Source organism: Dermochelys coriacea, chromosome 1 (assembly GCF_009764565.3).
Source record: "Dermochelys coriacea isolate rDerCor1 chromosome 1, rDerCor1.pri.v4, whole genome shotgun sequence".
In the NCBI taxonomy this organism is placed as follows: Eukaryota; Metazoa; Chordata; order Testudines; family Dermochelyidae; genus Dermochelys; species Dermochelys coriacea.
The window spans coordinates 230,959,497-230,983,577 of NC_050068.2; the positions used below are offsets into that span (position 1 = coordinate 230,959,497).

A 24,081-nucleotide genomic window follows, 5' to 3' on the forward strand; every position below is an offset into this window, starting at 1 on the left:
TATAACATCAGGTAGTTATACATAATAAAAAAAGTGTCATTGAATCTGAATGGCTTATTACACTCTGCATAAACTCTGTAGTAAAGCAGAGTACTACACTTTGAAATGTATTTTGTTTGAACGTACAGAGACACAAATCTCATTTAAGTGATTACTCCTGCTCCATAAAAAAAGATCAGTTAACTGCCACTAATCTGCAAAACAGTTTAAAAAAAAAAAGGCAATGATCTAACTTCTCAATGGAAGCATAATTTAGAATCTCGGTGTCACTATTTCACAAGCAAGGTGATGGTGGGATTCCATCCTCCTCTCCCAAAGCTGGAGACAGAACCCAGGAGTCCTGGTTCCCAACACCCACTCCCTCCCTCTAACCCACCAGACCCCACTCCACTCTCAAGCCAGGGATGGAACCCGGGAGTCCTGACTACCAACCCCATGCTTTAAATCACTTCCCACCCAGAGCTGGGGACAGATTTATATCAAACTAAAATGGACTGGAATTCAAGATGGGCAAGGGAAGGCGGGGGGGAAGAAAACAAAAGAGCATTTGTACAGGAACAAAGTAAAAAAGAAAACTGAGTTGATTCTACTACTCTCTCTCTACCTCACACAGTAGTGTTGTCGAAGACTGAACCAAATTATGTTCTAGCATATTCCAGCTAGAAAAAAAAAATGAATGATATAAGAAGCTATAGCATAATGCATTTTATAATATAAACTACCCCGAGATCACTTAATGCATTATTGAAATGCAACCATTTCTAGAGTGACACAGAGCAACTGTTACATTGTACAGCAAAACACTATGATAGATAAGAGAATGATGAAACATTAAATTGTAGGATTTAGATAAACAGACTAATGAACTGAGGGCTTGGCCTCGCTGCAAAATTGTAACTCGAGCGTTGCCTCTAACTTAATTCCCATCCACACACAAAACCGCTGAACTCAAGAATGCCAGTGCTTTTAAAATCAAGCTGACTGGCTTGTCAAGGGCATAGGCTAAAAATAAAGCTCAAGTTAGTACAACTTGTCAGCTGCTAACACAACCATTCTGCAGCATGGACACAGGCTATTGTCACTTGAGAGCTGCTACTCCTCCCAAGTCTCCTCACAGTTCCCCCTACATGCCCAGAAAGGACAGACAAATTCTCCTACAAAAGGATGCATAGAGCAGCTCATCTTACTGCAGCACTAAAAATCACAGGATATGGCCCCAACAGCCTTAGCACTACACATGAGCGAGCACAGGGCCAGCGTGGACTTAGCAACTCAAGAGTTGATGTTGCAGTGCAGCCTCTCTCAGGAGAGCTAGGCTAATTCAAGAGGAACAACAAATGTAGAAAACTCAAATTAACTCTGCAGTGAAGATATACGCAGAGTTGGAATTTAACCAGAAAACTTGGGTAATAACCCTACTCTTGTTAAAAGCACAGTGGGATTTTTAATGGATTACAAGTGGCTAAGACCTCAGATTTCACTCATCTGAAAGATAGTTATCAAATCTGGCAGATATCGTGTCATTTTTTTCATTATTGCCTTGTCTGATAGTTTTCCATTTTTCATAAACATTTGGACACTGGTGAACCAAGCCATGGAAATATGACAGTTTACCTTTTTTAACCGAAATACAGAAATACATTTTTTAGGGCTGTCAATCGCAGTTAACTCAAGCAATTAAAGCAAAACAAAATTAACTCTACTAAAAAATTGTGATTAATTGCCCTGTTAAACAATAGAATACCAAATATTTATAATAAATTTCAATTGGATGTTTTGCTACATTTTCAAATATAATGATTTCAGTTACAACACAGAATATAAAATACATAGTGCTCATTTTATTATTTTTGATTACAAATATTTGCACTGTAAACAAAAACAAAAGAAATAGTATTTTTCAGTCTACCTCATACAAGTTCTGTAGTGCAAGCTCTTTATCATAAAAGTGCAACTAACAAATATAGATTTTTTTTGTTATATAACTGCACTCAAAAACAAAGCAACATAAAACTTTAGATCCTACAAGTCCACTCAGTCCTCCTTCTTGTTCAGCCAATTGCCAAGAGAAACAAGTTTGTTTACATTTACGGGAGATAATGCTGCCCTGCTTCTTATTTACAACGTCACATGAATGTGACAAAGAGGTGTTCGCATGGCACTGTTGTAGCCGGCATTGCAAGGTATTTACATACCAAATATGCTAAACATTCTTATGCCCCTTCATGCTTCGACTTGTGGATTGCATGGTCTTATCTTTTTTTTATAGTGCAAATATTTGTAATCAAAAATAATAAAATGAGCACTTTACACTTTGTATTCTGTGTTACAATTGAAATAAATATCTTTGGAAATGTAGAAAAACATCCAAAATACTTATAATAAATTTCAATTGGTATTCTATTATTGTTCAACAGTGTGATTAAAACTTCAGTTAATCATAATTAATTTAACAGTGCATTTTAAATTGCGATTAATTGTAATTCTCAATTAATTTTGTAATTGTTTGAGAGCCCTAATATTTTTCAATACTCCCCTCTCCCACCACAAAATACCATTCGAGATTTTTAGAGAGAGAAACAATTTGATACCCAGAGATTTCCATTTTGAAATATAATTTCAGACACATGTATAACTCTTGGCTTTACCTGAAATCATCAAAAGTTGATTTTGGCTGTTAAATTATTCAAGTTGTCCCTGTTAGTAATAAATTAAATCTTGATGAAGCCATTGCATTTCCAAAAAGTAAGTTTATTTATGGCCATTAAAAACCTCTATGACAACACAATGTGTAGCAAAGTCAAACAAGTGCTCCACACTATTAGGAAGTTTATCATGTGCTTTGAGGAAGGATCTTGTTCAAAACTTTGTCCATAAATTTAACACTGCTATTTACTATTCTGCCTGTACCGTCAACGGACAGAAAATAATTACATGAACATATGCAGGTGACTTCTTGTTCCGTTTGCAGACCAAGTTGTTTCACAATCTTAAAATCTAGCAGTCTCTGGTCACCAGCTAATGTAATCTAGCAGCAGTTTGGTTGTAACGAATTCCATGAAAGCAGATTTCACTGATCAGGTTCTCTCCATTCTTCTAAATGAAACTACTGCTCCTAACTGCCTAATGCAGTGGTTCCCAAACTTGTTCCGCAGCTTGTGTGGGGGAAGCCCCTGGCGGGCTGGGCTGGTTTGTTTACCTACCGTGTCTGCTGCAGACGCGGCAGGTAAACACACCAGCCCAGCCCGCCAGGGGCTTTCCCTGCACAAGCGGCGTAACAAGTTTGGGAACCACTGGCCTAATGGCCGGATACTGAGAGATACCGAGCCTCACAGCTCCCGCTGACTTTTGAGAGAGTTGCAGGATCTCAGCACAGTCTAGGATCAGGCTCTCAAAGCATTTTCCAACTTGCAGTTTTTAATGAATTTTCTAGCACATTTAAATCTAATGCTCTAATTGCTACTACTGCAATGACAAAAGGATGTTTGTTAGGCAAAGCATATATTCTGCCTAGTAACAGCTGGGGAAAGGGGGGTAAGGGAATCAAGGGGAGACATGACCTAGGATACAAGTGTGCCAACTATGATCTAAAAACCCTAGGCCTTGATCCTACAATGTAGTCCATAAGGGCAGCCCCCTCTACCTGCACAGAACCCCAGCAATGATTTCAGCAGCACTCCAGTTGGATGCAAGACTTCGGAGCTTATACTGCAAGAGTGAACGATGGACAGGGACAAAACAAGCAGAAAGGAACAGCATTTTTTTATTTCACTTTTTGTTTATTATTTCTTCATATATTGTAGCAATCTACATGTAACAAGCTGCAGGAGAGGAGAGTTTGAAGTTAACACCAGGGAGTCAGTCTCTGTGCACATGGTTAGGATGCTAAATGCAGTATCTCTGTAAATAGTTCTCTCAGTGGAGAGCCAGATTAGATTTACAAGCATAGAGTCCTCTTCTGTTGTTACCCAGCATGCAGTACATTAGACATGGTGTTTAATTTTGGAGGAAAGAAGAACTGAAACAATTTTATTTAACAAAACCAAACTGCAATTCAGCTAAGAACATGCTCATAAAGTTTCAGCCTGGGGCCAAGTTATACCCAGGACACATTTTTGTGCTCAGTGCTTACCCTACATTCAACTAAATGTTAAATTAAATAATTTAACAGACTCAGTTCAAGCCCTGGTTATACAGCCTACCTCCGGGTTTTACAACCAACCTACCAACAACACAAAAGTTAACCCAGGTCCCAGTCTGGAATATCTGAAATGCTGAGAATGAGTGCTACAGGGGACTGTCTCCTTGGAAAAGCTTCATAAACAACAAAACTTGGTATAATCCTCTGTACTTTTCAGGCACATCATCTCATTTGGCCTTATAAAACACCAGATTTCTGTATTAACTGGGGCTCTTGACTCCTACTGGATTCATATGAGTGCTTAAGCAGCATGCAGTAAATCTACATACACTAACAGAAATGGGGACATAGGATTAATTCATCTAAACAGAGGGACTATGCTATGTAAATGCTGCACTTTATAGATAGATGTTGGAAGAGGTGGGCCTGCTCTTCTCTCCGTATTACGTCTGCAGCTGCATAAACGTCCCCAGTGCTCTACTGAGTTATAAATAAAGTTAACAAATAAGAGTTAACACCACCCAGGCCCAAACCGCTTATAATCAAAGGTCCTGCAAGCTGACTTCAGTGGGGCTCCACCTGAATGTAATAAACTTGCAGGATTGGCGTCTAAATGAAGACATGTTGTATAGTGAACTCTGGGGGTAAAGGCAAGGGAAAACAATGGTGACAACAAGATGATGTTGTGGTCGCTTTGGTTAATAATTCACATGTGCCGAATTATGGCTTTATAAAGGGTTATTAACATTAGGCTTCGTAGGCCTAATAGCATAAATGTGTTTCATCTGAAAGATTTGGCTACAAGCACCATACCGTCCCATTACACAATTTTTGGGTAATGATTTATTACAGGCTCAGAGGGGAAGTGCCACCTAGTGACTGGCTACGGCCACTTCCTATGGCACCCAGATGGGAAACCTCCAATGAATACCTCATTACTGGCCCGGCCTAACCCAGCCCACTTTGAGATCCCAGCACTGGGACAGAATTGCCCATGTCCGAGCTCACAGTGCAGGTTGTGTCTCCCTGATCCTTGGGTTGGTTTATATTTTTATACTGGCCCCAGTGTGCATTAGATTGGCCATGGGGCTGCTCTAACTTGCACCACAAGTGATTCTTTACCACATGGAGGGTTCTGCTCTGCCGAGTTGACTCGGACAGACTCTTCCCTTCCCCTAATACTGGTGGGGGAGAGGGAGGCAGCTGGCACAGGAGCTGGCTCCACCAGCCTTACCACAGCTGAGAATTCCCCTCCCTCTGCCAGGAGAATTCTCTACTTACAACCCTTACAACCAGAATCTGGCCCCTTGGCTCACCCTGGGCATCACAAAGGGATCAGAACCCTGCCCATCTTCTCCAAAACCCACCCATTTTTTTGGTTTTCACATTTCTTCCTCGTGCTCCAATACTGTAGCGCATGCGGAGGAACACGAGTTTCCGAAAAGCCAGCTGTGTATCCTGTGGCACATGTGGGTTATAGCTAACCAATAAGTGTTTCAGCCAGGCCTGCACTAGCAACCCTACTTTACTTCCCCTCTCATCCCCTACTTTAGAGTTGGCTTTAGCCTCTCAATTCAGATCAAGAGTTGAACCTCCCAGGCACCAGGAGAGGGAGTGTTCATATGAAGGGGGTTTGTTCAGACCTATTTTTTGTTTAATTGCCTTTGAGGGGAGGATTATGGGTACAATGAAGGAGGATGTTGCTTTTTTATTTTTTTAAACTAGAGTAGTTGAAGTAAAGTAGTTCACCTAATTGCTTTACTCATTACACCTACACAATGTACTGGCTTGTCTCAAAACTTCATAAAGGGCAATCAGACTGGGCCAACATTTGGAAAAGAACTCACTTCCTCATTTTTCATATACTTTAAATTACGCAACACGGTAAATGTGTGCTAGAATGCTTTCCAGCAATAAATAATGGAAATTGGACTTAACCTGATTTGTGGTTATCCATCGGTTCTGCTAGAAACTTGGAGAACCTCTTCCCATCTTTTTACTTTACTGTTTAATGTTTATGTAGTGCTGTTAGCATGTACGGAGCTTTAGATATACAACACAAGGCCTCTGCTCCAGAGAGTTTACAGTCTAAACCAGAAAACAGTTACACAAAAAGGGACAACATAAATTGGTTGGGATGGGTTGTATATTTGTCTTAATTCAGAGTTTGACAGTAAAAAAAAAACAAAACAAAAAAACCACTTTATATTATAAAGAGACTGAGATTAAGTAGTAGGCAGTAAGTCACGTTACAATGCACTACTGGAAGATGTTCACATACTATAGTGAGGAGCACAGTATAAAAACCTACACAGAACAGAATATCTATAAAAGCAGGGGTGGATGGTAAAGAGGAGGCAACTAAATCAGATTTTTGAAGGGATGTAAAGACAGTAAGAGTGTCCCAGATGTAGGGAATGGTTTGAAAGGGAGCGTGTGGGGGGGGGGGGGGAGGGGAAGAGAGCACACTGAATGGACTGGAATGGGGAGAGGCAGGCAGAGGAGAGAGGACCAGGTTACAGCAATGCAGGCACGAGATAACAAGAGTGTGGAGCAGAGCTTAGGTAGTTACAGGAGAGGGGAACGGGAGGAACTGGATTTCAAACTGCAGTTCTGTAATTTACTAGTCTCACTGTTATGATAGTAAGTAATTTTTCCAAGGTCAAATTCTTCTCCCACAAGTCTAATAATCACCCGACTTTAGGTTATTTCTTAAAATTACAAATTTTACACACACACACACACACACACACACACTACTGAGCAATGACTTACAGCTGTGCATCATATGCATACTTCAAGAAAACTCATTTTTTCCATTTAAAAAAAGATATACAAATAGTGCCTGTGTACACGCTCTAGGTGTCCTGACAATTACACTTACAATCAGTGAAAATATCCCCCAGCAGCCCAACTTAACAAAATAATCAGAAAATCAACCAGTAAACACAGCAGCAAACTCCATCATGCTCCACCCAAAACCCCAAGTGCCCAGCTCACATGAGAAGCTCTAATAAGTAGATTTTGCAATGTGCCCTAAAAATTAATAAATGTGGGCTATTTCAGACTAGATGTATTAAATGATGACATCATTGGCTTTACCACCACACATGTGTATGGTGTTTAGAAAAAGAAGATAGCAGGTGAAATCCAGGCCCTATTGAAATCTATAGCAAAACTTCCATCGGCTTTTGACCAGGCCAGGATTTCATCCTTCATTCAGTTCCTGAAGAGCTTTCAGTATATATGCCAGGTTTTGATACCTTTACTCATGTTAAGTAGCCCCTTAACAACTTATGATTTCAGTGGGGCCACTTTTGGAACAAGGTACTCTTCAGTGTGACTAAAGCCAGAGGTTCAAACAGGACATTCAAAATAAAAAAAAATAAAAAAATAGGAATGCATGATAGAGATCTTGTAGGTGTTTGTCTCTGTCTGAGGGGTTGGAGCAAATGCGGTTATATCGTAGCGCTTGGCTGTAGACAGACTATGCTGACAGCTTGTGCCACACACTCTCAAGGAAACTGCGGAACCACCTGATCAACATCCTCTACAGCAAACAGGGAAAGATTAAGAATGAGCTCTCAAAACTGGATACTCTCATAAAGAACCAACCTTCCACACAAACTTCCTCGTGGCTGGACTTTACAAAAACTAGACAAGCCATTTACAAAACACACTTTGATTCTCTACAAAAGAAAAAGGACACTAAGCTATCTAAACTACTATGTGCCACAAGGGGCCACAACAATGGTTCCTGTAACCCACCCAGCAATATTGTTAATCTATCCAACTATACTCTTAGCCCAGCGGAAGAATCTGTCCTATCTCGGGGCCTCTCCTTTTGCCCCTCCACCCCCACGAACATGATACAGTTCTGTGGTGACCTAGAATCCTATTTTCGACGTCTCAGACTCAAGGAATATTTCCAACACACCTCTGACCAACATATTAACCCACAGAGACCTTCCTGCCAACACTACAAAAAGAAGGATTCTGGGTGGACTCCTCCTGAAGGTCGAAACAGCAGCCTGGATTTCTACATAGACTCCTTCCGCCGACGTGCACGAGCTGAAATTGTGGAAAAGCAGCATCGCTTACCCCATAACCTCAGCCATGCAGAACACAGTGCCATCCACAGCCTCAGAAACAACTCTGACATCATAATCAAAAAGGCTGACAAAGGAGGTGCTGTCGTCATCATGAATAGGTCGGAGTATGAACAAGAGGCTACTAGGCAGCTCTCCAACACCACTTTCTACAAGCCATTACCCTCTGATCCCACCGAGAGTTACCAAAAGAAACTACAGCATTTGCTCAAGAAACTCCCTGAAAAAGCACAAGAACAAATCCGCACAGACACACCCCTAGAACCCCGACCTGGGGTATTCTATCTGCTACCCAAGATCCATAAACCTGGAAATCCTGGACGCCCCATCATCTCAGGCATTGGCACCCTGACAGCAGGATTGTCTGGCTATGTAGACTCCCTCCTCAGGCCCTTCGTTACCAGCACTCCCAGCTATCTTCGAGACACCACCGATTTCCTGAGGAAACTACAGTCCATTGGTGATCTTCCTAAAAACACCATCCTAGCCACTATGGATGTAGAAGCCCTCTACACCAACATTCCACACAAAGATGGACTACAAGCCGTCAGGAACAGTATCCCCGATACTGTCACGGCTAACCTGGTGGCAGAACTTTGTGACTTTGTCCTGACCCATAACTATTTCACATTTGGTGACAATGTATACCTTCAAATCAGCGGCACTGCGATGGGTACCCGCATGGCCCCACAGTATGCCAACATTTTTATGGCTGACTTAGAACAACGCTTCCTCAGCTCTCGTCCCCTAATGCCCCTACTCTACTTGCGCTACATTGATGACATCATCATCTGGACCCATGGAAAAGAAGCTCTTGAGGAATTCCACCATGATTTCAACAGTTTCCATCCCACCATCAACCTCAGCCTGGACCAGTCCACACAAGAGATCCACTTCCTGGACACTACGGTGCTAATAAGCGATGGTCACATAAACACCACCCTTTATCGGAAACCTACTGACCGCTATTCCTACCTACATGCCTCTAGCTTTCATCCAGATCATACCACTCGATCCATTGTCTACAGCCAAGCGCTACGATATAACCGCATTTGCTCCAACCCCTCAGACAGAGACAAACACCTACAAGATCTCTATCATGCATTCCTACAACTACAATACCCACCTGCTGAAGTGAAGAAACAGATTGACAGAGCCAGAAGAGTACCCAGAAGTCACCTACTACAGGACAGGCCCAACAAAGGAAACAACAGAACGCCACTAGCCATCACCTTCAGCCCCCAACTAAAACCCCTCCAACGCATCATCAAGGATCTACAACCTATCCTGAAGGACGAGCCATCGCTCTCTCAGATCTTGGGAGACAGACCAGTCCTTGCTTACAGACAGCCCCCCAATCTGAAGCAAATACTCACCAGCAAGCACACACCACACAACAGAACCACTAACCCAGGAACCTATCCTTGCAACAAAGCCCGTTGCCAACTCTGTCCACATATCTATTCAGGGGATACCATCATAGGGCCTAATCACATCAGCCACACTATCAGAGGCTCGTTCACCTGCGCATCTACCAATGTGATATATGCCATCATGTGCCAGCAATGCCCCTCTGCCATGTACATTGGCCAAACTGGACAGTCTCTACGTAAAAGAATGAATGGACACAAATCAGACGTCAAGAACTATAACATTCAAAAACCAGTTGGAGAACACTTCAATCTCTCTGGTCACTCGATCACTCGATCACAGACCTAAGAGTGGCTATACTTCAACAAAAAAGCTTCAAAAACAGACTCCAACGAGAGACTGCTGAATTGGAATTAATTTGCAAACTGGATACAATTAACTTAGGCTTGAATAGAGACTGGGAATGGATGAGTCATTACACAAAGTAAAACTATTTCCCCATGGTATTTCTCCCTCCCTCCCCACCCCCCACTGTTCCTCTGATATTCTTGTTAACTGCTGGAATTAGCCTACCTGCTTGTCACCATGAAAGGTTTTCCTCCTTTCCCCCCCCCTGCTGTTGGTGATGGCTTATCTTAAGTGATCACTCTCCTTACAGTGTGTATGATAAACCCATTGTTTCATGTTCTCTGTGTGTGTGTATATAAATCTCTCCTCTGTTTTTTCCACCAAATGCATCCGATGAAGTGAGCTGTAGCTCACGAAAGCTTATGCTCTAATAAATTTGTTAGTCTCTAAGGTGCCACAAGTACTCCTTTTCTTTTTGCGAATACAGACTAACACGGCTGCTACTCTGAAACCTGTGATTAGTCTAAGGTGCCACAAGTACTCCTTTTCTTTTTGTAAAAATAAGAACACAGAGTAGGTCTACCTTAAACAAAAGATTTTCAAGCCTTTATGTCTTCCAATTTTGTTTTTAACTACACAGATGTACCACCACAGATAGATACATCAATGACCATATCAACTGGGTTGAACATAATATCCAAAGAAAATGTTATGTGCTTATTTTAGTATATATTAAACTATGATAAAGTTTATTAGGAAGCACAGTGAAGCCTATGAATGCCCTTTCAGAAACATAAGCAATAGTTCTCACAGTTTGCATTAACATAAACCTAACAATAAGATAGTCTCCTCTATGTATTCGGTTACATCTACGCAATGCCAATGAGGTGAATGGAATAACATTGGTACAAATAAGGGCACAACTAGGGCCCAAGTGTGTGTTTTGTTCAGCCTATATACACACGCTCGTACTATATTTCACTGAGAGCAAGATGACCTTTCAGAGCAATGTAAAACAGCTGGACAAAATTCTAAATACAGACTTCTAACTCAAAGAATCAGGGTCCCAGGTTTATTTTGGGGTATTTATCAAATGTGCCCATCGCAGTCTATTGCTTGCTATGCTTCTGCGATGATTTCATCACAAATTAGTGCAAATACCTTAGCGTTAGTATGAGGTTTCAAGCTAGGAATTATTTACTTTCATCTCACTCATTGCAGCTTTGAGAGACTAACTCAGACATGGTGCACTAACTTAGACATGATGCACAAGTTAAACAGTACTAAAGCTCACATGCTGAGAATAATTTGATCAGTTTGCCACAAAATTAACTGGCACCTGGTTATGTGCACTGCAAGGCATAATGAAGGGCTTTAAGATCTTTTCAGATCTTGACTGAAATATGAGCATCATCAGATTGATAATCCTGGTTTAGTCTAACAGGAGTAGTTCATCTACCAAGAATTGCGATCCAATATCCCATTATTTGCAATGATGCTTTTTTTTTTTTGCACTACAGAATTGAAGAAAGAAGTTACTACAATAAGTGAATGCGTTTCATTGCACAAACTTGCAATAATTGCTTAACTAATGCAAATAATTTCAAGCATGTCCTGAAGGAATATAAGGGATAATTGTGTGGTACCATCTCTTCCATAGATATTTCACAAGTACGTTTCATATCACTGTGGAGCCAGTTCTGTTTGTCATTCCTGCTGTCATAACTACCTAGAGCAAATTGATTTATTTGTAAAATTCCTAGGAAGAGGGGGGAATGGAAGGAGAATGTTTAAATCCCAAAAGGCCTCAAAGATGTGGGCTAAAAGGGGTTGGATCTGTCATCACAAGAGTCCATGCTAGCAACTCAACCTGCTACTAGCATGGAACTGCCACATAAATGTAATAAAGCCGTTAGCACAGCCAGCTTCCAGCTCTTCCTCTGTCTCCGACAAGCCTTGCATATTGCCCCTAAGCCCCACCTCTATACAACACAAAGGGAATAGCCTCCCATCTGTGTCCAAAATAAAATGTCTAGCGGCCAGTTCTAGCCAGGGCTGGGGCAGACACCTTGTCCAGAAGGAGGGGGTCTCTGTGGTCATGCAGTACAGTTGCCAGCCACATTAGCAGCCGTAGCGCTGGTCTGACGGTTGGTGCTTGGATTCCTGCAGGGGCTCTGTTACAGCAGCATTGCTCGTGTTAGTGTGGAACTCCAGTTGTTACCGTCGCTTTCAACCTATTTAGCAACTGCAATACAAACTACAGAAGACAGAAGGAAAATATATTCACTAGCTGGCAAGTTATAGAATACGTAGAACCAAGTCACTAGGGGAAGTTTCCATGATTGACACCACAAATAAGCTATTACCTAGAGCCATCAGCTGCCCAGTGACTGGCATGGGTGCCTCTGAATGGGTAAGTTAGAAATCTTATCTAGAATAGCAACAAGTTCATAGACCTTGGCACACTCAGTAAGAAGATTCCTCCTTAAGTTGTTTCTACTTTCCCCATGCGTTACAGCCTAGTGATGGATTATCTGTGGAGCTGAGCCACTCTGCCTTTACCCCTCCTTTCTAACAGCTGAACTGTAGTTACTTTTACAGGCTATACAGCAATCTGACCTTCAGTTATCAATTTTGATCATGCTGTCTGAAGTCACCCTAGGAGAACGCTGGCATCCCTTTTATCAGATGGTGTGACGAAGTGGGACTGTTCTTAATGTTTCCTCTGAACACTGTAGGGGTGGTTCGGTATCCCCTATGCATTTCTTAAGTCTCTAGGTGGTAGGATAAGGGGGTGTAATTGTTGCAGAGCAAAGGGCCAGTGTACATGAATGGCCAACCCTCTGTCTCCTGGCAACTGGGCCCTTCCCCCCTGCAAGGTGATAGCTAAAGAGTTGGAGAACAAAGGAATCAGGTGACCTCCTGGCCTGGGAAAGGGACAAAGCCCAGAGGAGGAGGGGCTGGAAGGCGAGTCAGTTTGGGGTTGGCTGGGGACATGGAGTGAAGTGCAGATGTGGTTGTCTGGCTCACTGACCCCCAAAATGGATCCGACTGAGAGATCCTGTTCTCTGTACCTACAAGCTCTGTTTTAGACCGTGTTCCTGTCGTCTAATAAACCTCTGTTTTACCGGATGGCCGAGAGTCATGTCTGACTGTGAAGTTGGGTGCAGGACCTTCTGGCTTCCCCAGGAGCCCTGCCTGGGTGGACTCGCTGTGGGAAGTGCACAGAGGGGCAGAGGATGCTGAATGCTCCGAGGTCAGACCCAGAAAGGTGGAAACTGTGTGAGCTTCTTGCCCTGCAGACAGTCTGCTCACAGAGGAGACTTCATCGGAGTCTGACTGGCTTCGTAGGGAGCAGTTCCAGAGGATCGCCTAGGGAATCCGTGACAGATGGACACCTCAGCTTTAGGATAGAAGCGTCTCTTTCTATCTTGTGTTATGACCAACCAGCATGACAAGCAATTATAAGACTTTTCCACATATATGTCCTTACTCTCTGCCATATGGACAAAGCTATGCAAAAATTCGGGATTCAGATCTCATTCTAAAAATATAGTGAATCTGAGGTGAAAAAAATCGCTTACTAGATAAAAAAAAGTTTCTCCCACCAAAATATTTTTAAACAAGTAATTTCAGAATAAATCAATCACAGCAATAGAGCTAAACCCACAGAATTATCTCTGTGGAACAACTCACTAAAAACAAGCAGGAAGTTTACTTGCACCATCCTTAGAACAACATCATTTGTTTTTTTTAAATCTCTGTGTTACAGGAACAATCCAAAGCAAAGCCAGCCATGCAACTGACAAAGGAATGGTGAACAAGAAACTAACTATTATTGCTGACAGAAAGAAACTTGAAAGGGGTGGGTTGGGTGTATCGTCAGTGTTACTTTCTTTGCTTCCACTGGGGCAGTGCGAGGTAGGAAGGGGACAAAAGGGAGAAATGGATCAATCAGTTTTAAGCTCCCCCAGAAAGTTGCCTAGGCTTGGTCTACACTTTAGAGTTACAACAGCAAAACTAAAAGGAGTACTTGTGGCACCTTAGAGACTAACAAATTTATTAGAGCATAAGCTTTCGTGAGCTACAGCTCACTTCATTGGATGCATGAAGTGAGCTGTAGCTCACGAAAGCTTATGCTCTAATAAATTTGTTAGTCTCTAAGGTGCCACAAGTACTCCTTTTCTTTTTGTGAATACAGACTAACACAGCTGCTACTCTAAAACAGCAAAACTATGTCTGTCAGGTGTATGAAAAACTACCCCCTCCCCCTCAGAGCTCCTGTCAACTAGGGATGTAGAAGGTTAACCGGTAAGCATTAGGCTTACTATTAACTGGACTTGAACCCTTTACCCCAGCGGCCGGCCACACCAGGCCTGGAGGGCAGGCGGGACCCCAGGCCCACAGCCCCAGGGGGACCCCAACCCTGGCTGGCCCAGTGGGAACCCAGTCCCTGCCACCCCACACCAGCCTGCATGAACGACCTTGGTTAACGGTTAACCGGTTAAACAATATAATTTTAATGTTTAACCCATTCACTTTAACAGATATTTACATCCCTATTGTCAACATAACTATCATCATCGGGGAAGGCGGTATTCCTATACCAACAGAAAACCCCCTTCCCTCAGCTTAGGATCTACCTACATACCCTTAGAGGGGCATCATCACCCGCAGGCTTTTTTATGCTGTGATGAATTAGATCTAGTGGGAGTGTACACGGTAGTGTAGACAGGACACCGTTGTTTTTACCAGTATCAAGAGCAGAGAGATGACAGTGTTAAAAATGCCAACACTACAGCTTCCCCCATTATTATAACCAGCCCATACCGACCCCTAGAAGATGCCTTCAGCTAGAAGCTATGGGTTTATGTATGTGGTTGCCAACAGGATGTATACCAAAAAGAGAGTAACTGTTGCCAGAAGGATGGTGGGTAGAAACATGTCCTTCTCCACTTGCGTGACCGCCTCTAGAATTCTCTCTACCTTTACCCCATAGCAAATGCCTGCATCAGCCCTGATCATGGCAAGAAAAAAAGGTGCATTGGATGACAGAAGCACATCTACTGAATGAATTAAAAGAGAATGCTGGAAACCTATCTACATGAGCTTAGCCAGGAAATATTTCCAAACCTTCCCGGATGTTTCTTTAAAACAAATAAGGTGCTATGACAGGTTAAATGAACCACAGTTGAGTGCGACACAAATACCGCAAAAACTTTGGAAATCCAACTGACAGGCTTTTCAGGGCCCTGTCAAAATGAAAAAAAACTTTCCACAGAGATTTAAATTAAGAATTCAAGAAGTTTCCTTTGTCCTAATTTTAAAATGGAATTCACCAAAAGGATGGTTGTGTGTAGGCAGGCAGACTAAAGTCCAACAGAACAGGGCTATCCCAGCTAGCATTTCCTCCTTCCTACACAGAGGGACTAACTCCTAGAGCTGGCTAACCCAGGCTTCTCAGTGCACCTACCTTTTACTAAGCCATATCATTCCCTGACTTCTATTCTATAGAACTAGGGATAGAAACAGAGGAAATTGCCATAGTATCCCAGTTACCCAATTCTGTTCTACTTGATTTTTTTATACCCCACCCATCACCATTGCATTTGGAGCACCTAATACACCCCAGCTATCTACAATGGACAGGTTCCCTGAAAATACGTGGTGGTGGTGGGTGGACTTTTTTAAAATCTGCTTAAGAGAGAGTCTAGTGATTAGGGTAGTAATCACTACCCTCAGAAGATCCAGACTCAAAAAATCCCAAGACACGAGAGGCATCTATGAACATACATAATGAGGAAATCACATTAGTTAAAGCTCATCAAGTCCATCTCCCTGTCAGCATCCCTTATGAAAAGGTCCTTTGAAATGCAATAGTGAATAACCACTTTTCCACAGAACATTTAATACCAGCCTACAGGATTCTCCAGCAGAATTAGATTCTCTACTGAACTATAGGTTGTTGGGAGTAATTTCTATAGAAGTCCAACAGCATGTCTCTCCACAGCAGGAAGTTTTGCCTGAGATGCAGTCTAAGCAGCAAAGGCTCCCCAGGGAAGGCATTAATTACAATTATTAGAATCCTGTTTTGAGTCATATCACATGATCTTAATTTGTCCCTACAGACCTCTTTACCTGTCAATTTTACTTACTCATTTTCAGAGGTCTCCTGCCTCCAGTGAACCTACGTTTTCTTTTTCCTTAATCTTACTGCATATTATTACAAAATCCCCTTTGTCTGGGCCACCCTGAACAACTGATCTGTGCTAATGCTTACCCCCTTTCAAATCCCTGTAGAAGTGTGATATTTCTGCCTGATCTTCAGGCACTGTTTAGCCAAGATGTACTCACATTTACAAGAGACAGACTTGAATTGTATAACCCTGATCTGAACACTTCCAAACTTGGGAGAAATTCACCTCCAGACTTCATGGGCGATTCTGATCCTTTTAAAAGGACTGAACCAAAACCCAGGTTTCTGATCAGCTCTAAACTTTAGGAAAATTCAACTCATGATGCAAACTGCAGCTTTTCAAGAAACTGACCATTTCCTTATAATTGGAGTATGTTATGACAGACAAAAGCAAAGACATTTGGAGGAAGCAACAGTCCGGTGGGTAAGTTACAGGACTGGGAGCCAAAAGTCTTGGGTTCTATTTCCTTCTGTGTCACTGATCTTGTGTGTGACCTTCACCTCTCTTTGCAGCTGTTTCCTCTCTCACCCATTGTCTGCCTTGTCTACTTAGATAGGACGCTCTGAGATATGGGCCGTGTGTTTGTACAGTGTCCAAAAGTTGGCCTCTAGGTGCTACTGTAATACAAAGAAGAAAAAGAAACAAAGGGCCAAATCATCCCTTAATAAACACGCTTAATTCCCACTGACTTCAATTGCACCTGCCTACACCAGGTATGGGATTTGGCTCTGAGGGTTCTGCAGCCTTCATGGGTGCAACAGGGGAGAATTGTTCCAGTTTTCTTGATTTGTGCGATTGAATGGGTTTCTTTTGCAGGAAGGAAAAGTGTACCGCACAATTAAGGAAGCAGAGGCAGCATTATCTCTGAATGTAGGTACTCTGACTGAACTCACCTAATACTAGCACTGTTTTAAATTAAAACCACTCAGTCTAACAGTTGAATCATGCAACTGGTATAGAATTAGAATTCAGATGACTTTGCACGCTACAGAGAACAGATGAGCAGCTATGGGTAAAGCTGTCACAGACTCAGCAGAGTGCCACCCTTTCCACGAGTACCAAAACACCACCCTGTTAATTTGGTAAATGTACGCGTGTTCTTAATTTTATCCTTCTGTCATTCAGACAAGGCACTGTAGGAGTAGGGCCTTGAAAAAAAAAAGGTTTTTTTCAATTACTGTCAAAAAAAATATACATATCTCATCTTGCTATTTTGCAGGTCTCCAGCGTAAGTCACATTTAGTAGTTTCAATTCCCCTTTCACAAACATTAAAGTGTTTGATAAGCTTTTGGCAACGAGAACTTGGATTCTATTTTTATATTTGAAATGGAAGTTCTACATTTTCCAGCGGCAGTTACCTAAAAATTAGTCAATAGTCTATAGACTAGTCAATAGACACTTATGACGCATCACTAAACAACTAAAGTCAGCCAAAATAAACTCCTACTAAAGCCCATCATCCATTTTATGGTCCCAACTTTTCCATCCCTCTGTTATTTTTATCACTTCTCTCATGAAAAACAGTCAAATAAAGCTGTTCTCTCAAATCAGTCTCAGATGGTGCCATAAAAGCCTTTGAAAATAACTACTTGTCATAAATCAGTATGTTTTAAAACAAATGTTAACTCCTATAATTAGATTCCCATCTATGTCCTATGATAAAGGAATTCAGGTACTACAGTAGGTGGTTCACAAGTCTGAACCCCACACTCTCCAATAAGATTTATAAGCAAACAATGAAGAGGACAAGCATACACGGCTATATAGACAGATCAGCATACAATTTCCCATTGGAAGTTTTAGTAAAGTCAATGGGACTATTCCCATAAGAACACGCATGTAAAGGCTGAAGTACCGTGCCCAGTGTAAGGGTGTCAATGTACCCATCCATACAATCTGCTGTTACAAAAACATCTAGATCAAATAAATAAATAAATAAATAAATCGCAGCACTGGCAACCAGGAACTCTTTGCTTAGCTCTAGTCCTGGCTCTAATGCCTTGACTAGAGAAGCTGGCTAGAGAAGCACTGTTTCGTGGTCTGAACAGAGCACTGGGAGTCAGGAAGTCCCGAGTTTAATACAAGCTGTGAAGCTGATTTCCTCTCTGGTCTTGGACAAGTCACTCAAACTTCCTGCCTAACTCTCCCCATGTGATAAATGGGGATAATATTTATCTACATCCCAAGGATGTTTGTGGGGATTAACATTTGTGTTTTGAAAATGTAAAAGTGCTACACATGCATTATTACTACTAGAACATATCTTATCGATAACACTTTGTAACATTAAAACAATTAAAAAATATAATGGTCTGTCCACCATTTATGCAGTTAGCTCAAAAAAGTTCTAAGTGGGCATTTAAATCTATATTTAGGCTCTTAAACTGCTGTCCCAGTTAGAAGCTGTGGCTGTGTCTTTAGGTAGACTTTACTTTTTACATTTGGATAGGATACAGAAAATGAAACTACAATGGATCTACACGTAGAATTATTTTCACTGTCTGATTCCCAGGACTTAACATGTTGTGTAACTGTATTGGGGTTCACAACCTAATAGGAAGTATTAAATGTCACATTTGTACTGTAACTGAAAACCACAAACATTTGTATTCACACACACTCATGTCTGGGGCCTCAAATTAAAGGGACTCTAACAAACCATAGAGAACACAAACCCCTACTGTATGTTCCTCTCCATTCTGCAGTGCAGCAGAGAGAAAATTGTAGGAATGTCTTGAAAATGTTGTGGATAGCTGTACAAGAGAAGAGAATGTTCCACTGTCTGCATAGATAACACTTTCTGTGCACTTGAGGTGACTTTTCATAGAGTCACAGATTCCAAGGCCAAGAGGGACAATAGTGATCCTCTATTTAACATATGCCACAGAAATTCCCCCGAAATAATTCCTAGAACAGATCTTTCAGAAAAAGACCTTGGTGTGACTTAAAAATAGTGATGGAAAAATCTACCACTAATAAGGTATTCCAATGGTCAATTACTCTCGCTGTTAAATTTTTACACCTGATTTTCAGTCTGAATTTGTCTACCTTCAATTTCCAGCCTTTGGATGATGTTCTACCTGTCTCTGCTAGATTATATAGCCAACCATTAACTATTTGTTCCCCATGTAGGTACTTACAGACTGTAATCAAGTTGCGCCTTAATCTTCTCTTTGTTAAGATAAATCAATGAAGCTCCTTAAGTCAATCACTGCAAGGCAAATTTTCAAAGCCTTTAATCACACTTGTAGCTCTTCTCTGAACCTTCTCCAATTAATCAACATCCTTCTTGAATTGTGGACACCAGAACTGGACACACTATTCCAGCAGTGGCAAAATACAGAGGTAAAATATCCCCTCTATGCCTACTTGAGATTCTCTTGTTTATACATCCAAAGACTGTATTCGCTCTTTTCACCACAGCATTGCACTGGGCGCTCACATTCAGCTCATTATACACCACGACCCACAAGTCTTTTCCAGTCACTGCTTCACAGGATAGTCCCCCATCACATAAGCATGGCCTACGTTCTTGGTTCCTAAAGGATACATTTACATTCACCCTATTAAAATGCTTGCGGGGAAGAGGTGGAGTATGCCAGGAGCGGAGGAGAGGAACAGCCACTATGCAGCATGTCCTTCTGCCTAGATAGGACGATTTCTACCTAAAGCTGAGGGAGTACTAAAGCAGCATTAAACCTAGCATTTCCTCTGAATGTGGAGGGAAGTTAACTGGAGCCTGGCGCACACAAGGCAGTGCTGCTGCAATTGCAGAGGTACCCTTTCCACCATGAGAGAAATGTAGAGGAGCAGCACATCTTGATGTGGGATCCATGGTGTTTGAGTCACGATTTTTCACAGTTCCACAGCTTCTGCAGCTAATCAAGGGCTTGCCCTCCAGCCTTGCCAAAGTTTTCAGATAAATGTCCCCTTCCCCCACAAATTATTTCCATGCAAGAGGGAATGACAGAGGCCTAAGAAAGGCCATTGCTGCAATTTGTGTTATTTAAAAATTTCCATGCAGCACAATCAGCTCTATTATATGGTTGGTTTAGTTTGGGCTTTTGACAAAACCAGGCACATATTCATTCCGAAAATCAAGCTTTTATCCAACATATTTTTCCACTCCACAACAAAGATAGAAAGGAATAAAAAGCTCTGAAGGCTACAAACATGGGGAAACCGTATGTGTTCACCAGAAGGACAACACACATCATAGATAAGTGTTTGCAAATCCAGTTTGATGACTGATTATTAACAGAAAATTCCAACCTTTAGTAAAAATAATAAACCCCATACTGATAACGAACAGTTTGTTCCCTACAATTAGAAAAATATCAGAGAGCGCCACTATCCTTAGTCTGATCTGAATCAAAAATACAAGTCATCTTGTTCAGTCAGAAAAGTGACTGCATAATTCACGGCACCCTGGAAAATGTTCACAGTTAATCCCCTGGCTGGATATTTTGTTTAAAAACAACCAACCAAGGCCAACCTCCACAGGAAAGATCTGAAAACATAGTATCCCACTGATATAGCCATTGTTTTCCTCACTTGATGTAATCATCATTCAAAGTCTTAGCTGTACAACAACTGTGAAGAGAAATAGTTAGATATGTAACACAACAGCAGGAGCATGCACAAGGGAGGGCAAGCAGGGGTATGGGCCCCCATCCCCAATATTTGTCTAGAAAGGTATTTATTTCTGTGCCAGCCCTGGACCCAGCTCCAGCTGCTGCTCTAACATGCCCCTCCAAAAGCGGTCAAATTTAAATTCCTATGCACCCCCCTGCCCAACAGTGAAGCATCCATATTTCCAGGAAACCTATTGGCTAGAGAAACATAGTTTATTGCTCCAAGAAGAGGACTGAGTTCTAATCCTGGATTTGATACCGACTCCTTCAAAAACCTTGGGCAAGACAAATACCTCTTAGGGATAATACTCACCCTCTCTCACACAGTGCTGTGAAGATTAGCATTCGTAAAGCACTTTGAAGATAAACTTGCTATATATTATCTTGATTTCTGAAACTGTCTTTACACAGCTCTAAGCAGTTTCTTCACAGTTTTCAGATCACCTACCTAATACAACAGTACTGGATACTAATCTCAAAACTGAGTGGGGCCCAATTCACCTCTCACAGCAATGGAATTATTCCAACTTTCACTGAAGTCAGAGTTAGGTATAAAAGAGGTGTGGGAGGAGAATCAGCCTCAGTATTTCTATTTTTTAAAAAATAATTGGCCAGTTCTACTAAAAAGATTATGAGGAAAGGGTGGGATGACACTTTCTAAGGGGGAGTCATTGCAGCTCATGCACACATACCTGAACTAGCTTTGATCTAGCTCAGTGGTTCTCAAACTTTTGTACTGGTGACCCCTTTCACACAGCAAGCCTCTGAGTGAGACCCCCCCCTTATACATTAAAAACACTCTTAAATATATTTAAACACCATTATAAATGCTGGAGGGAAAGAGGGGTTTTGGGTGGAGGCTGACAGCTCACGACCCCGTGTAATAACCTCACAACCCCCTATTTAAGAGCCCCTGATCTAGCTACTGGAGAAGTGAAACTGCAGCAGCATGGGCAGCTGTCTAGCCTGCTCTAAAGCCTATGCATCCATGGCTTCACTGCTCCAGTACTGAACTAGCTAGATTAAAGTTAGCTCAGGTATGTCTACAGAAACTGCAATCATACCCTGTCATTACAATGTGGGCATACACTTAGTTGGGCATCTAACTCCCCTTCGAATGTCTTCCCCCTAGACAGTAAGCTCCTTGTAGAAGAGGCTGTCTCTTTCTAAAGCCTCGGGGGGAAAAGGCAGAGCGAGAGCAGGGCCACAGCCCAGGCACCAGTGGCTCCTCCCAACTTCTAGGTTGCTTCCAGCACTTGTGTGTGAGCCTCCCCAAACGGAGGACTCACGTGCCACCTATGAATGACTGGTAACAGTGAGCGACTGCTATTAGGGGAGGTCACTGTTAACTGTACATATGCAAAGATTCCACGGTGTTATTAGGCTACAGTTTGCCCATCTGAAAAGTATGGATAATGATTCTGATCCCCTTTGTAGAGCACTTAAAGAGATTTAGGGATGAAAAGAGCTTATATGCAAGCTAAAGGACATCATCTTCATCAGGTCTCTATTTGAGATCAACCTCACAACAGAAATACACAGTAAATCCGGCCTCCAAAAAAGTCAGTCAGAAGTTATCAGCTTAGAACATTTAAATAACTTTGCCATATTCAGATTTTTAACATGCAAGATAGAAATAGGTCACACAGTAATTGTGGAGCTTTACAGCTGCAGAAGAGTTTGAATTTCTCTTTGAAGTCTGAAAATAATGAGTTCAACAACAGAAGCAGCTGTCTCGCGTATACGTTCCCGCTGATATGCATACCTCCATGATGAGAGCTCTGCAATGAGTGGTTACAGATGCATGCAGACAAAAGCAAGGTACATACCTGGAAGCTTTGCTGATCATATCTGACTGCAGGAGTGTTCACATGGCACTCCATGATCTCCTCTCTCCTGTGCCAAAGTGCACTTGACTATTACTATTTCTGCTATGGCAGCAGCTAAATGCCCCTCCCCAACCAGGTCCCTTTGTAGGCACCGTACAAACAAATCAGGAGATAAAAATCCCTTCTGCAAACAGCTCACAGTCTAAGGGCTCTGTGTAAACTCTAGGATGGATTCTCTAGGAGGAAGCATCTTCTTTGGTTGTTCCAAGTCTTGATCAAGAATTTGGAGGGAACAAATGTGTACATCAAGGGAAAAATCTGTGGTTGCAGAGGCTTCCCTTGGCAGTAGAACTTAAGCATTTCCCCTACAGCAGGTGAGGGAAGCAGGGCCTCGGGGGCCATACAGGGTATGGACCCCTTGTGTAGGGCTGAGCTCTGCAGGGAACGGTCAAGTGTGAAGCCAGGATGGGTTGTGTAAGATGTGAATCCCAAAGATCTTCTGCCATGTAGATCCTGCCGAGTGGGAAGGGTGTGTTTGGGCTACAGAGCAATTTAGTGGTGGTAGTGAAGAGGGGGTGGAGCTGGAAGGAAGGATTCTTATCAACACCCCATACCCCCTGTGGCCCAGAGCAGAGGACAGCCCAGGTAGGAGAATGGACCAAATTCAGTGCTGACTTACAGCCCATGTGACACCACTGACTTCAAATTGTTTATAGAGCATAAATTGTCTCTGTATGTCTCCTAAATTTTACAGTTATTCAGTAAACTAGTGATGTTACTGACCAGAATTACTACAACACACAGAACTTTAAAGAAAGGAATGTGGATTTATTTTTTAATACCAGTGGGCATGACGGGTCCACCTAAATATCCTTCAGTCAAGCTGTTAAATGCAACACTAACTAGAAATGGGACCAAACCAAAAATTCAGCTATAAATACACTGGATTCAAACACTGGCTCAGACCATCCCTGACATTCATGTAAGAGGGTTAATTGATGCTAAGTGTAACAGTGCCTTGCTCAAAGGAAGCATGGTTCTAAAACTGAGATGATGCCACTAAAACTAGAGAATCGCCACCCTCCAGGCCAAGCTGTCAGATGAACATGTGCAACTCCCATGGACTTTGAGGAGAAAAAGTAACAAACTTTGTATTCCAGGACCCATAACACCAATCTTAATCAGTGAGCAATATAATACATATTTGCTATCATATCAGCATCACTTTGACTAACTGAAAACAGGCTGTTTTTTAAAATCCAGGTTATGAGTTAATAAATAATGCAATACGTATCACTTCTGTAGCACTTTCCAGGAGAGGATCTTAAAGCACAATATCAACATTACTGGATGGAGCCTCACAACCTCCCTGCCAGGTAGATATTATTATCCCCAGTCCAGACATGAGGAAAGTGAGGCTCTGAGAGCCGAGAAGACTTGATACATAAAGT

The 24,081-nt window shown here is 42.0% G+C and overlaps 1 protein-coding gene across 12 annotated transcripts in view; it reads right to left on the bottom strand.

Moving 5' to 3' along the window:
- PPFIBP1 (PPFIA binding protein 1) overlaps window positions 1–24,081 on the bottom strand; it is a 178,193-nt gene that overhangs the window by 150,868 nt on the left and 3,244 nt on the right. The window contains exon 2 of one of the 12 annotated variants that reach the window (XM_043515990.1): window positions 11,982–12,226. The exons of the other annotated variants lie outside the window; for them this stretch is intronic. The gene's annotated coding sequence lies outside the window, so the exon portion shown is untranslated. The remainder of the gene's footprint in view (window positions 1–11,981; window positions 12,227–24,081) is intronic. 12 annotated transcript variants of the gene reach the window in all.